The sequence below is a fragment of the Anthonomus grandis genome, chromosome 16 (assembly GCF_022605725.1).
Source record: "Anthonomus grandis grandis chromosome 16, icAntGran1.3, whole genome shotgun sequence".
In the NCBI taxonomy this organism is placed as follows: Eukaryota; Metazoa; Arthropoda; class Insecta; order Coleoptera; family Curculionidae; genus Anthonomus; species Anthonomus grandis.
Genome location: NC_065561.1, coordinates 8,339,950 through 8,356,140, shown reverse-complemented (window position 1 = coordinate 8,356,140; position 16,191 = coordinate 8,339,950). Strand labels below are relative to the sequence as shown.

Here is a 16,191-nt window from a genome sequence, read left to right as displayed (position 1 = left end):
GATCTCGTCTTAATCGTAATATACTTTAGAAAAAGCTGGCAGCTAAAAATAATAATTTATATCCTGATATATTGTGAATCATCAAATAGAAGACAAAGACCATTTTCTAAAGTCCCATAAAAAACCGCTCCTGCAGTAACAAAATAATTCATCAACGTTGCCGCGATTTACGGATCTCGTCTTAACCAAAATGCAGCATATAGAGGAATGGCGGGAGCGCCACCTAGAGATTAAGGACGGAACACATGTTAGTAGATAATATACATAATCGTGCCGAACGAGATCCGGACAATTTTTTGAAAAAGTCGTTTTAGACCGTTAGCATTCAAATAAGACCTATATACACGTGTTACAAGGATTCTCAAGAGGAGATCCGAAAGCGAATCTCATCTTTAAAATCGGATCTCGGGTTGTTAATCGTTCGTATAACAAAAATGGATCTCAGCTTGTGATCGGGATATATACAGGGTGTTCATTTGAAAACTTCCCAACACGGATTTATCGAAAACCACTGTTAAAAAAAACGCCGAAATACGTCAAAAGGTTTGTCAAAGGGGACAACTTTCTAACCTAAAATTACTTCACCCTCTGCCCCGCAGGGTCATCCCCTTATGTTCCAATTCCTGACGGACATTTTCAAAAACTTGTTGTGGGATATCATGGCAGCTGTCGATGATGCATTGTCGATTGACCAAGTTCATCCAAACTTTCAGGTTGGGGAGTAAACACAATTGATTTCAAATGACCCCATAGAAAAAAGTCTAACGGCGTTATATCAGGAGATCTAGCAGGCCATTCTATAGGCCCCCTTCGCCCTATCCATTTATCTGGAAACTCGTCGTCTAGCCATTGCCGAACGGGAAGAACATAGTGAGGAGGAGCGCCGTCTTGCTGGAAATATACAATTTCAGCCTCATCAAGTATAGGGTTTCCATCATCATCGATTTGGTTTTTAATGGATTCAGTGATAAGCGGATTGATGGTATTTTCCAACATATCCAAATAAATGTCTCCATTTTAATTTTCCGTTAATATACAGGGTGTGCCAACAAGGTGTACGGCTAAGATAGCGCCTTAACTATACGAGGTAGAGCAAAAAGTTCTACAGCAAAGTTGTAGGGTTGACAAAAACCTACGAACTAAAAATATTTTTATGTATACTGGGTGTGTCACAAAAAAGTTACTATAAAATATGATTTTTTTTAATGGTACGCCCTGTATATTATAGTACTAAAATGTGAGGCAAAAAGAGTACTTTACTTTGGTATAACTTTTTTTGAAATTTCCGTGCGGCGTTGCAACGTAATTAATTTTTTTATGTTATTTTTTGCCTTTTAGAGGGTTCGTTTAAAAAATCATAATTAACTAAAAATTTATTTTGCGCCTATGAAACTTGTACCACAGTTAGTCTAGGGTACCTCCTCTAGGCCGACTATGATAATTTGTAATTTTTTAATACAGGGTCTTTTTAAATAACTTTCAAACTTGCTGAAATTAAATACGCAATATCTCAAATTTTTCAAATGGAACACCCTGTATATTTTTATCTAATTAAGTTTGTCCCTCAAATACCTTCATTTTTTATTTAATATGTCCTATAGCTAAACCAAGTACTTTTTGAGAAATTTAAATTTTTCTGTAAAATGGGTATTCTTTAAGTTTAAGTTTCAAAAACATTGGTTTAAATGTCAAATAATAATTGTCAGATTATTAGTTTTATGACAGCAGTAGACAAGATCAATGTTTTTTCTTCAAAAACCATTTTAGAAATTATCAGTGAATTAGTTAACCGATTTTTAATTTTTATTGTTCATTTTGTAATCAATATGAATTTTCCTCGTGAGGAAACTCGAGTTGATGAAAGGTAGTTGAGTCGAAAGGATGAAAGGTATATGCCCTTGGAGCTGCTGAAAGAAATAGCCTTTTGGCATCTAGAATTTATGCGCAACTTTATCCTGAAAGGAGACATCCCCAAGCACAAGTGTTTTAAAAACTAAAAGAAAGATTTGAGAGAACAAGAAGTGTAATTTATGAAAAACATGAACGGGTGAAGCCAGTTACAAATGAGGAAAACAGTATGACAGTAGCTTTAAGTGTCGTTGAAGATCCTCATAAAAGCGTTAGGCAGCTTGCTAAAGAATTACCCTTTAGTGCTTCGAAGCGAAAAATTCCATCCTTACCATATTCAATTGTTGCAGGAATTACTTCCGCAGGATTATGAAACAAGAATGGCTTTCTGTCAGTGGGCGCAAAATAAGATTCGCCAGCCTGAATTTTTAAATTTTGTGCTTTTTTCGGATGAAGCTACATTCCATAATAATGGCAGTGTTGATAAACATAATTTTCATTATTACGACACCAGCAATCCATTCCTCACCCGAGAAATTCATCATCAACATAGATGGTCGCTTAATGTTTGGGCAGGAATAATAGGACATTACGTTATTGGACCGCACTTTTTTAATGGACATCTGAAAATGAAAATGTGAAATGTATTTAAACTTTTTACAAAACGATTTTAATGTCCTTCTACAAACGTTGCTTGACCATGTTCGAGATAGGATTTGGTTTCAGCATGATGGCGCTCCAGCTCATTATAGCCATGCTGTTAGAAATTTTTTAAATGAGCATTTTGATGGCCGGTGGATAGGGAGAGGTGGGCCGGTCTCCTGGCCCGCAAGGTCCCCAGATTTGACCAAACTGGATTTTTTCTTGTGGGGATATGTGAAGAAAAAAGTCTCAAACAACTCCTACCACAAGTGAAAATATGAAAAATAAAATTTGGGAGATTTTTCAACCAGTCACGCCAATTATGTTGGTAAAGGTTAATGACTCATTCTCAAAAAGGGTAAACGCTTGCGTACAAAATTTAGGAGGTCATATTGAACACAATTTATAATAATTGTAATTGATCTTTAAAATTTGAAGTTAGTGTAACGATGTACATTTATGCAAAAATACGCAAGTACCTACCTAGTATGTAATTTAATTTTGCTGATTTTTTTAGCAGTTTAGGTGAATAATTGTGTTGGTTAATTTTTTAAGTATGCAATAATAATAATAATAATTGTAGGAAAAGTAATAATTCTAATTCTTCAATAATTTTTTCGAAGCAATCTTGATCAAAACTTAAAGAATACCCGTTTTATGCATATATAGTATTTTACAGAAAAGTTAAAATATCTCAAAAAGTACTTGGTTTAGCTATAGGATATATTAAATAAAAAATGAAGGTATTTGAGGGACAAACTTAATTACATAAAAATATACAGGGTGTTCCATTTGAAAAATTTGAGATATTGCGTATTTAATTTCAGCAAGTTTGAAAGTTCTTTAAAAACACCCTGTATTAAAAAATTACAAATTATCATAGTCGGCCTAGAGGAGGTACCCTAGACTAACTGTGGTACAAGTTACATAGGCGCAAAATAAATTTTAAGTTAATTATGATTTTTTAAACGAACCCTCTAAAAGACAAAAAATAACATAAAAAAATTAATTACGTTGCAACGCCGCACGGAAATTTCAAAAAAAGTTATACCAAAGTAAAGTACTCTTTTTGCCTCACATTTTAGTACTATAATATACAGGGCGTACCATTTTAAAAAAAATCATATTTTATAGTAACTTTTTTGTGACACCCGGTATACATAAAAATATTTTTAGTTCGTAGGTTTTTGTCAACCCTACAACTTTGCTGTAGAACTTTTTACTCTACCTCGTATAGTTAAGGCGCTATCTTAGGCGTACACCTTGTTGGCACACCCTGTATAATGGCCCAGTCACTTTATTTCCTAAAATGCCTGCCCATACATTAATTTTTTGAGGGTACTGGGGTACCCGTCTACAAATGCAGAAGGATTTTTATTGCTCCAATATCTACAGTTATGCTTATTAACAAATTTATTTAGATAAAATGTGCATTCATCGTTGAAGCAGATATTCTTTACATGAATAGTATTATTATTAATCGCTTCAGTAATTTTTTCACAAAACTCAACTCGCCTATCGAAATCGTCTTCGGTTAACTCTTGCAATATTTTCATTTTGAATGGATGAAATTTATGAAGTTTGGTAACTGTGTGAACAGAGCATCATGAAATACCAGTCGCAGCAACAATTTGGCGTAATGAAGTATTAGGATTTATTCCAAAATGACCCAAAACTTCAACTTGAGCGGCTTCATCCAAAATTCGCCGATGATCACGTTTTTTATTTGCAACAGATCCAGTTTCAGTAAACTTAGTAACAAGGTCCAAAACATACCTATGCGAAGTTATCTTCTCCGGATGTCCGGCATTAAACGTGACGGCAGTTTGCCGAGCACATTGATTTTGGGCACCATAAATTAGAATAATTTCCACTCTTTCGGCTAGTGTGTAAACCATTTTGGAAGTAAAATCTTCAATTCCACAAATAAATTTTCACTTTTTCAAGACTGTCACAAATATAACAGACGGCAAAATAAATTCTTTATTTTCCTTAGCAAATATAAATAACTAAGCAGGTATAACATAAATAAATAAGTACAAGTACAATTACAAACAATAACATAAATACAGTTCGCCCAACACAGGATATCTGTGTTGATGAAAAGAATGCGGAAAAAAATTAGGTTGTTATTTAGTTTTTTCCATGTCTAATCTTCGGAATTGCTATTTATGTTGGTAGTTTCCGTTTTAAATTATAAACGAATTGTAGATTTGGCAAACCCTAACAGACAACATTTTGAACACTTATTGATATAAAAACTGATATTTTCATGTTTTTGTTTTTTATCTGCACAAATTAAGATAAAGAAAGATTTTTCTAATTTTCTCGAAAACGAATCTACCGATTTAAAAAAATGAAACGTCAAAATAAAAGACTTCGAAAGACCGTTTAAACAAGCTATTACTCGATACCCCTTGCCATTTAAAATTTTTAAGGGGATGACCCTGAGGGGCAGAGGGTGAAAGGGGGTGAAGTAATTTTAGGTTAGAAATTTGTCCCCCTTGACAAACCTTTTGACATTTTGGCGTTTTTTTTTAAACAGTGGTTTTCGATAAATCCGTGTTGGGAAGTTTTGAAATAAACACCCTGTATATATATAATATATATATATATATATATATATATATATATATATATATATATATATATAATATAGGTAATAATTTTTCTATGGCAACAAATATATCTATTCTATATTATATTATTATATTATATAAAACTAAATAATATAGAATAGATGTATTTGTTGCAATAGAAAAATTATTACCTATATTAAATTTCTCCAGCAAAGGCATGTAATCATGTAATTTGGTGTCACCTATAAGAGTTTTAACCTGTGAGAGTATATTCATTATAGAACCGCTAAAACAATAACTTAATAGCCAATTAGAAGATATACACTAGTATTGTTTAATAATTTGAAAACAGAGTTGTCATTGTTATCAAGCATATAATTTAGTAATGTTTTAAATTTTTAACTTTTTTCTGAACATTTTGCTCCTAAGAAACATGAATTAGATAACGTTTTTAAAGTCTACAAAAGTTTCTTGAAGCATTTTTATAAAAGCGTAGTCCATATTCTTTGATCAAAATAACCAGACTCAACTAAACTTGATTCTGCCTCGTCACTTTTTCCTATAATACACAAACTTTGCTTTCACCCAATATCAACATTATACGAATAACATGTAACATAACGTACTGTAATATTAACTACATGTATTCTCACAAATACAAATTTAGTAAGAAGGAAGAAACTAGGTATTCAGAAAGAAACTTTAATACCAACAAAACTTAAGTTAACTGGGTAATTATTTTGACTCAAGAAATATTAGAACAGTGAATTTGTTCGTATAGCAGTAAGTTTAATAGAAAACCATATACCTGGTGTCGAAAGCAAGTAGTTGGTGAATAAAGAAAATTTTTAATTTAGCATATATAACCCATATATAGCCCATACCAAATAAACATCGATGACCAATCTAAACATATACAGCGTCGCTGGATTTTACAAATTTTCCTTAAACAAAAATATTCTGCAAATAAACAAAAAAAGTTAGAAAACACAATTTTCAATCGCAAATTGAGATTTTAAATCACGTTTACGTGTGCAGGGAGTGAGGGAGTTGCTGTAAATATACAGTAAATATGCTGTAAATATACAATAAATAAGTGCGAAAAACTTCAGAGGGTGAAAAAATAATGATAGTTTGTTATATAAACGTATATCCGCATATATTAAGATAATTTTTTTTATAAAAAATAATGACTTATTTATTGCTCTTAAACTGGTTGAGATCTGCAAATGAAGGTGGGTGAGTTTAAGGAGATATTTATTGCTCATTTTTTGATAAACAATTAGGAATTGTACCGGGTGGCCAAGTAAGCGAGGTAAGCGGCTGTATCTCAGGACCTGTACATCTGGCAATAATAGAATTTTTTTTATTATTATAAAAGTGGCCATGGGAAAATTTTGGAAATTATTTTTAAGTTCCGTATTTCACCGCAAGAGGGCGCAACTAAAAATTAAATAAAAGAAACGTCCTTTTCTCCGAAAACTTAAATATTAACTTATACTTTTGATATTATTTTTAGTAAGCCTAGATAATTTGCTGTAATTTTGGTTTATGAATTATTGACATACGAACGATAGTAGGGGTGGGGGAAGCTATTGAAAGTGGAATCATTAAAATCGGTGTAAATTCTAAACCACTTATTCGACTTGAGCAATTCAAAATTTGTTTGCAAGATAAATGTAGCTGCTTTAAAAGTCTGATCTCATTGCTACCCTATAGTTCTTAATAAAACCGCCAGAGGGCGCAATTTGTTATAATTCCAGTTTTTTTCATTTTGCTCTAAAAATTCAAATTGAATGGTATATTTTTGACATTCTATTTAAAAAGTAAATAAAATTTGCAAAAGTACTGTAAAAACCGCACGATGATATCTTTGCTCGTTTTAAAGTTATAGCGAATTAAAGTTTTTTACGCACCGAGCCTAAACTTGTGTGTCCCGCCTAAAAATCTCTAATTAGTATTACCACAACTAGAATACCATGATGTTGTCATAATTAATAAATTATTATAGTAATATTTGATTGATAAATAATAAATTAATAATACCTATGTATCACAGAATAACTGGAAGTTTATGTGACTTTCTTAAGGCGAATAATTTTATTAACGAATTTCTTTTTATATTTAAATTATGGTCCTGAAAAGGACCGATTTTAAACCCAATCATATTTGGTATTTAATGCCTCGATAGGTGTTCAAACTGCCTTTCATCACATTCCAAACAAGCTTCCAATCTTCTTTGCGTAGATAAAAACTGGTGTTTCGATTTCAGCAGCTGATATTTCATTTATTGCACCACGGCTTCAGTTTTCCATATCCTGTCTTGTTGTAGGTGGAGTTTGGTACACCATATCTTTCAGTAGTAAAAGTCTAGGCATGTTAAATCGGACGGATATAGACTCCCCCTTCCGATCCAGCGCCCTTGAAAGTAATTATTTATATGATGCCGCACCAAACGGGAAAAATGTGCTGGGCTCCCGTCCAATTGGAAATACATGATCCGTCTTACTTCCAATAAAATAGGCAAGGAATTTGTTAAAAAATGCAAAAAAAACATTACCGGTTAATGTGCCATCAAAAAAATAAGGACCAATAATTTTCATCCCGATAATGCCACACCACACGTTTATACTCCAGCTTTGTGCTGGACTTCTCGCATCCAGCGAGGATTTTCAACCGATCAATAATGCATATTATGCCTGTTGACATTCCTATCGCTACAAAAAGTGGCTTCACCGGTCCACAGAATCTGTGACAAAAAATCCCTGTTTTCGCGAATCATTGCTAGTATCCATTGGCAAAAATCAATTCGGCGCTCAAAATCATGTTCGTTTAGAGCTTGATGTAAGATTATATGGAAAGGGTGTAGCCTTAAAATAAAAAGAAACGCCTATATTCGAGAAGAAAATTATAATAAAAAGATGTATTACCTGTGGTCTTTAAGTATATTTTGAACAGTAGTTCGAGCTATTCCCAAATCTAAAGATAACGCACGAGTTCCAATATGCCTATTAAACTCTACGTAGGCCAACACATTAATAATGTTTTCTTCAGTTTTTTTAGTAGCGCGACGCCTTCTAAATTTGGGCCGACTAAAACTCCCAGTATCGCGTAGTCGCTGTACCAACCGTGGAAAAGTTCTTCTGCCATAATGGCGGCGATCTGGATACCGAAGGGCATCCTGTCTTTCAGCTATTGCTGCATTTTAAAAGCACTCAAAGAAAACCGCAATCAAATCCACAGCTTCATTATTTCTCAAAGGCATTTTACAAAAAATCGAGCAAAGAAAATTGAAAACAGATTTAAACTGGCCGTCTAATAAATTTTTGACGTTTCTATACAATCCTTTTTAAAAGTTTCTTTTGTTTTTGCCGCCTACTATACGTTAACTAGAGGCCGAGCGCTAGATGGCGGTACATAAGTTTGGACTCGGTGCGTAAAAGAATTTAATTTTCTATAAATTTAAAACGAGCAAATATATCATGGTGCGGTTTTTACAGTATTTTTGCAAATTTTATCTACTTTTTAAATATGATGTCAAAAATATACCATTCAATTTGAATTTTTGGAGCAAAATAAAAAAAACTAACTGATGAGAAAAACTATTGTTCATGCATCATGGTGTACCAGTGGTAATATATTCAAATCGTAAACAGGATAGCGATGGAACATTGTCCAGCTCGATCGCTGGGTTTAAATCCACTTCCTTTGAAAGTGTTGATGACATGAATGGAAATGGAATAGCCTGAGAATCACAAAATAAGAAATACATCAGGAAAATTTGCACGAATACGACAGTCAATGAGGAGAAAAGGGCATTCTAGATCTGCTTGTGTCAGTGAGTGTTGGTCAAGGGGTGCGTTTCCTGTTTGCCTCATCTTTGGTAATCTCAGTATCCAAGGGTGGGGACTCGTAAGATCTTCCTAACTACTGCCCAACTTCTGTACTCTGAAAAACTTGAAAAAAGAAGAATCTGGCATTACCTTCGGTCTTTGAACTTAATAACCAACCCAACCCAACCCAACCCATGATGCCATTTACAGTTTTCTTGAGGAGGTTCATTTTGGGTTGAACTATGGTGAGACATGTGCGACGTTATTCTGTGATCTGTCCAAAACTTTTGATTGTGTGTATCTTAAAACATGGAAAGGCTAGAAGTAGCAGTTTATTTGTTTGCTACATCTCTGATGCAACGATGTCAAATGTTTATGTACAAATTGCAAAAAAAAACACTTTATAATATCATATAAATTTGTCACTTAATTTGACAGACATAAAACAATACTAATGTTCCTCCTCAAAAAATATAAAATACATTTTTTTTAAATAAATTTTAATAAGATACTCTTTAATGAAGTCGATATTTAGCGTTAAATGAATGTAGATAATGCATTTTAAAGAAAGAGGTAATGGCATGGCAACGCCGCTCGATCCTATTGTTGATGCCACCGATACAAAGAATCACTATCAGTGACGTCGTCAAAAAATATTTACATGATAAATATTTATTATTAATAGAGTACAAATATAAGTAATATTACCGTTTATGAACTATTCATGTTTTAAGATTAAAACTGAAGTCAGTCACTTTTAATCTTCTCACGAAGATGCTAATATCGTTATCGAAACACGTGTCGAGAGTAAAAATAAAGAGTTTTGGTTAGTGGTAAAACTGTCTCGTAATTTATAAGTATAACAATAATTGAATATTAAGTTGCGTCAGGGTAAATTATGTATCACAATAACTTCGCTACAGGGAAAAAAATTTACAAAAATGTGTGTTAATAATAAAGAGTTTATCGAGCTCGAATAAGATGTGCCTTATTGACGAGATAATAATAAAGACTATTTCAAAGTCTGAAAAGGCTTCTTGTGAACATTGTCTAGTAATACCTTTGCATTCCAGCGATATTCTATCCTAGTTCTTGAATACTGGCAGAAGCAGTTCTGCATACTAGAGTTTTTATATAATTTATAAGGGTAAGGTTCGAAAATGCTTCCTAAAGGCAGTGGATTTTTGAACAGAAAATGCTATTTATACACAGGGTGTCTCTAAAAGGTCGGTACAAAATTCTAGGACATATTCCTGGGGTCAAAATAAGCCCATTTAAAGCAACTTACCTTAGTCCAAAGTTGCTTCGTTTCTTAGTTACAGGGTATTAATTTTAAAAAAAAATCGATTTTATTTTTTTGCGATATCTCAGTTTGAAAATTGTTACCTAGGGATTTTTTGGTATGAGAAACCCGAAAATAAACATCTTTTCACTATGGCCAATATAAGGTGCTTCATACTGCACTATTGATGGTGTAAAATGGCCATAACTTTTTTGCAGGTGTGATTTTTTTTGTAAAGGAAACAATTTCCCTTTTGAGTAAAAAAGATACTTTTGTTAAAACCCGCTAAAATTAACCGTTACCAAGATATTTCGTGTTTTAGTCCTTGACCCATTCTGGTGTGTCATAAAGACGAAAACACAAGATTAAAACTGGTCTGGCAGTTTTAATCTTCTCCTGAAGATGCTAACATCTTTAGTGAAACAAGTGTGGAGAGTAAAAATAAAGAAGTTTGGTTAGTGGTAAAACTGTCTCGTAATTTGAGTGTCACACCATAGGTACCAGCCATAGGACTATCAGGATGGCTTCACGGTCAGCGGAACAGAATTTATGTTTTAAGGTCAGCACTAAAATTAGATAAATTAATCCAGATGTTTGGTTTCTAAAATCTTGCAAACTCCTTTCAGTTTTTCCAAAGTTTATTGATTTATCTTTTAAAAGTAAATCTCATTTTGCCAAAAAGGCTGAAGTTTTTCCTAAGAAAATTACTAGATTTAAAAAACAAACATTCATATAGTAAACGTAGCATTTTAGAATTAGAATCATACACCCTTTTTTAAACAACTCACTTTTAGACAAACTTATTTAGAGTATCAAACATGGAGCGATTTCCAAAGTTATTAACCGTAAATACATCTGTTTTAATCTTCTCCCGAAGATGCTAAACACGTTAGCGAAACACGTGTCACGAGAGTAAAAATAAAAAATTTTGGTTAGTGGTAAATTTGTCTCGTAATTTGAGTGTCACACCAAAGGTTGCAACCATAGGACTACCCTAAAATTAAGAAGCGAAGCAACTTTCGATTAAGGTAAGTTGCTTTAAATTTCCTTATTTTAACACAGGAATATTTCCTAGGATTTTGTACAAATCTTGGAGACACTTAGAGGCACCTTGTATATTTAAGAACTTAAATAAATTCGTTTATTCTGATCAAAATGCTCAGTTACCACACTTGATTCCGCTCGGGATAGATCCGACTCACTTTTTTATTAACAATTGAGAAAACAAGGCTGTTACCTGGCTGATATTTTCACTATAAAAGAAATGTTTGATCGTTCTATGTTCTGGAAGTTGTATAAAAAACAAAACGTATATCAATTCATCAATATTTGAAAAATAGAGAAAAGATATTTATGAGGATGTCTTAGCCTTTCTTGGCTTCTGTGACGGGCCGATACACCCCTCCAAAAATACTATTTCTATTAGAAGTGAAGTTTTTACGTAATTTAATACCTTAATTTATTGAAAAGGGAAAACCCGCATGTTATAGCTCCTTTATGATCATTTTCAGTTATAAATAACAACACATCTACTATTGCAATATACAAAAATCAAAAAACGATTCCTAACAGAGTAAAATATCCAATCCCTTATACCTAATTGTTTAATTTAGAGTGTAGTTTAAACTTTGTTCAACTATACTTCATTTAATTTTCTGCGGTTTTAAGCAGTAAAAACTGCTGAAGTATTCAACCAAATGAACTTCGGAAAGAAATCACAAATAGAAAAGGGTTAACAAAAGAGGGCTTGATATAGTGGATTGGGTCAAAGTATTGTTTAAAATGGTAATTTTGAAACGAATCCCACAATGCTTCTAGGGCAAGGTTCGGCGATAAAAAGTAATAATAAGAATTATTCTGAAATGAAGCTATTCGTCAGGTTGGTACTGAAACTGAATAATTTTCATATAAAAAGCTAATTAATAATAAATAAGACGATGCTGACAGGAGAATCCCATTTTGTGATACAATGTCACAAATATTACGGTATACTTTTCAGTTGTTCAAAAACATTTGTTTCATCGATGAATGAACTTTTTTTTTATAAATTAAATAATTTCGTCAACAACCATAACTGCAGATATCGGAATGATAAAAACCCACATTGTTTTAGGAAAGGATATATACAATATCAACAAAAAAATAGATGTGAGGGCAGGAATATTAACTGACCTATTGTCGGGCCATTGTTTATTATAAACCTCAATGACAATAAACCAAAACCCCAATGGCAATATTTATTTGGTAATAAGCACCGCCTTATTATTTCTCCCAGTTTGTCAATTTCTTAATGACCCTAATGGCCGGCGAGATCTCCCGATGTAACACCCTTTGACTTTTTCCTTTGAAGCCACTTGTAAACTGTTGTCTTTAAAATACAACTTGCTACAGTAGAAAATCAACGGTAAGACTTTGTTAGAGAATACATGTATATGTATTTCAAGACAAGTATTTAAGAATGTTAGAACAGAATTTGAAGTTATACTTTTGCTTACAACAAAATATTGAACCTCTCATTAAATAAATTAAAAAATATTATACATTTTAATGAAATATCGTTTTTGTACTTTATTCGATTTAATATGTGCATTTGAAATTTGGCAGTTGGGGGCGAGAAAATGGCACTTAGGGGGTGCCTCACCTTCTGGCAAAAATATGGTAGTTTGAGTTCCTACAATCTTTATGAGAGTTATTTCACACCGCGTTTTTCCAACTCTTCTATTTTGCTAGATATTTGCACTGAAACTCTCCAAATTATAGCCGCCTGATGAATGTATTTTTTTGAAACATTTTCATTAAAATTACTTTTTGCCTTATAAATTTGATGACACTATGTTTCAAAACAAACAAATTATAATCTTAAAATAAAACTTTTTCACCGTTTAACTGTCCCACCTAATTGCTATATTCAATAGTGACTGTCATCTTTATGTAATGTTATGTACTTATCACTGACACGTTACAGTCCCGATTCTACATAATGTAAACCAAAAATATAACCAACTTAGTAATGACGGTACACTGAACGTATTATTTGGCTAATTTTATCTTTAAAAAAACACCTCACACCCATTCATTTTGAAGTATTTTTAAATTTAACAATTGAGCAGTTCATGAACGAAAAAAAATCTTATCTAAATATACCAGTTTAATAATATCCCAGTATAAATATGCACTTCCTGGGTTTTGGAGTGGCTATATAGGATATATAATCATAAGGTACTATGCCAAATGCCTTTTAAACTAAATTATTTGGCATAACACTGGTGGAAGAATAACTAATCAGTAGGATAAAACAGTGTTAATCTACATATACTATAGACAAGCAGTCCTTGCGCTGTTAAGACCATGCCTCAGGTCAAAACTAGTGCAACAATGCCATCGCACCCTCGTGGAAGGTTCTTTTAAAAACAGGAGTCGTCAGCTGGATCAAGGAGCACAACCACAGAAAGGAAAATCGAGCCGACGGCTTTCTTGCCGAAAGGGTCGGCGCTCTTCAATCAGAAGGAAAGCTCTTGATAGATCTGACCATGGCGAACGTCAAAAACTAATAAAATTATACACTCGCGTGCTTTTTAAAAAGCGCATGAAGTATGAAGGTTGAATATGGCGAGGCGGAATAGTCTGCCACCCAAGATGGTCGACTGATTCTGATTGGCTAATTTTGACATATTTTTGACATACATCAAATATGACAATAATGACGTTAATGATATTTTAACTTTTATGTCTTTTTATGTTTCCTTTGTATGGAAAACAAGCCAAGCTTGATGATTTTCTTCTAATTTAGTTTAAGTTTTTAACTAATTTTATAGCGGTTTGTAGTTTTTTTTATGATTTTCCAGTGTGATGGATTGATAAATTATTTTACAAGCTTGCAAACATCCAATCATTGTGCAAATACACAGCGCAGGTAAATTTTTCAATGATGACATGCCTAAATGTTATCTAATTTTGGATTTATTATCATTTTCCAAGGTATAATTACAGATTCAATCCTATTTTAGACATATCACAGTTCTTAATTTTTACAATTCAATTTTAATTACCAGACCTCCATCGATCAAAATGTTGGGAATTTGAATTTCCTTGTATTCACCTTGATGCAATAGTTCGTATCTTAGTTATTGCCTAGACAGAAATCATAGAATTTTTAAATTTCCATCGATTCGATCCTTACAAAAATCTTGGAGGAAGATCTATCATGTAGGTCCTAGTAAAAATATTACCAATTATTCAATTTCCTCCAATAATAGAGCATAATTGCAATGCATAAATGCAAACAAATCATAATGCAAAAAAAGTCCTTTTTGCAACCCTGTCCCAAAGTGTGTCTCACAATGTATTCATTAATGTTGCTCAAATTGAGAAAGAACATCTTAAGTTAATAAAGAAGCTCAAAGTTCATTTCAAGAACAAGAATCTTGAAATAAACTTAGAAAACCCGTAGGTTTGGTTGAAATCATGGTTGCAAATCTTAGTTCTAATTCATTAAATATCTCTCAAATTGCTGTATAATGGTAGGTTCCAGTTCATCGAGAAAAACCTTAATGAGTTCTCCTTCTGGTTGTAGATGGTCTAGTGAGGATAGAGCTTTTTCCCTGTCCATTTTTAAATTTAGTCCCAGACTGTAAAAGTATTTAAGACATTTTTTTTCAATTGCCTTCACCTTGCAGGCTTATATCCTTACTTTTCAATATTCCTTTTGAATATGGACACAATAAGCTTATTCTTGAACATCTTAATTTACAGCGGAATCTATGAGTGACCTACACCGCTGCTGTGCTCTCATGTTTGATCATACTTTTTTAATTTCTGGGCTTTTTTATGAAAAATCTAAGCAAAGGATCTCCTGTTTTGAGGATTTGGTAGGACCCTCAATTAGGCAAATCAATATATAAGTTTTTTAAAAAAACTTATATTATCTTGTATAAAGATTTACAATACATTGGTATGAAAGTCTGCACAACCATCTGCTATCAAGGTACCACATTTTATTTAAATACATTGTTATATTATGTCAGGGATTAAGTTAAGTTTTTTCTTAGAATTTATATTTTGTTTTTATTTGCTTTCAATCGTATGTGTCAAGTTTTTTATTACATAATGGTAAAATTTTACTTCAATCTTTTTAGAATCATATTTTTTATTTAGGTGTGTTTATTACATGTTTCTTATAAGTGAAAATTAAAAGAATAACAGGTATTTTTTTCTGAAAAAAAATATGCTTTATACCTGCAAGAATTTCATATTCAAAAGATTTATAACTTTGTTAAATTTTGTTTCAAATTTTGTTTAAAATAAATTATTTAAACGACAAATTAGTCTTGTTTTTTATTTGAAATTTGCTTTCATACCTATGGTGCTAGTTTATAATTATTGGCAAGTATCTATGTTTAAATATCTTTAAAATCCAATGACCTAAATGTCTTAAATAAGCAATTTCTTGAGAACTAAATTAAAATCAAGTAATATTTTAGTTGATGTGTTAATTCTTGAAGAAAGTGATAAGGGATATCTGAGATATGCAAAATTTTCATAAAATGTGGGTATTTTAAAACTGATAAACGTTTTGTTAACTTTATATTAAAATAAAATTGTATTTTAATACCGCTCATCTGTAAACTACTTTAAATTTAAGTATCGCACAATGGATCAGGTTTAAATTTCCCGCCAAATGCCACCCAAGATGATTGCCTCCGTCCTTGTCAACAAAGTCAATAGATCTGTCAACGGAATTTCTGTCTGTTCATTCGGCAACACACATTTCTCTATATTTGTGTACTATACTAAGGAGCTACCCGGACGAATACTGAGGCCTAAGTGCAGTGGTGTTAGTACCTACCTCTGCAGTTACAGATACAGATAGGATGCTCACATTTTATTAATATTTTTCTTCATTAAACGTTTTTCAAAAATATATAATTCTCAATTTTCCCAATTAAATACTTTTTTTAATTTAAGTGATTAAGTAGCTTGGCTAATAAACAAATTGCTGTTTTTTTAC

The 16,191-nt window shown here is 32.3% G+C and overlaps 1 protein-coding gene across 4 annotated transcripts in view; it reads right to left on the bottom strand.

The window, feature by feature from the left end:
- LOC126745491 (PDZ and LIM domain protein Zasp) overlaps window positions 1–16,191 on the bottom strand; it is a 61,998-nt gene that overhangs the window by 30,535 nt on the left and 15,272 nt on the right. The gene's annotated exons all lie outside the window — the stretch shown is intronic.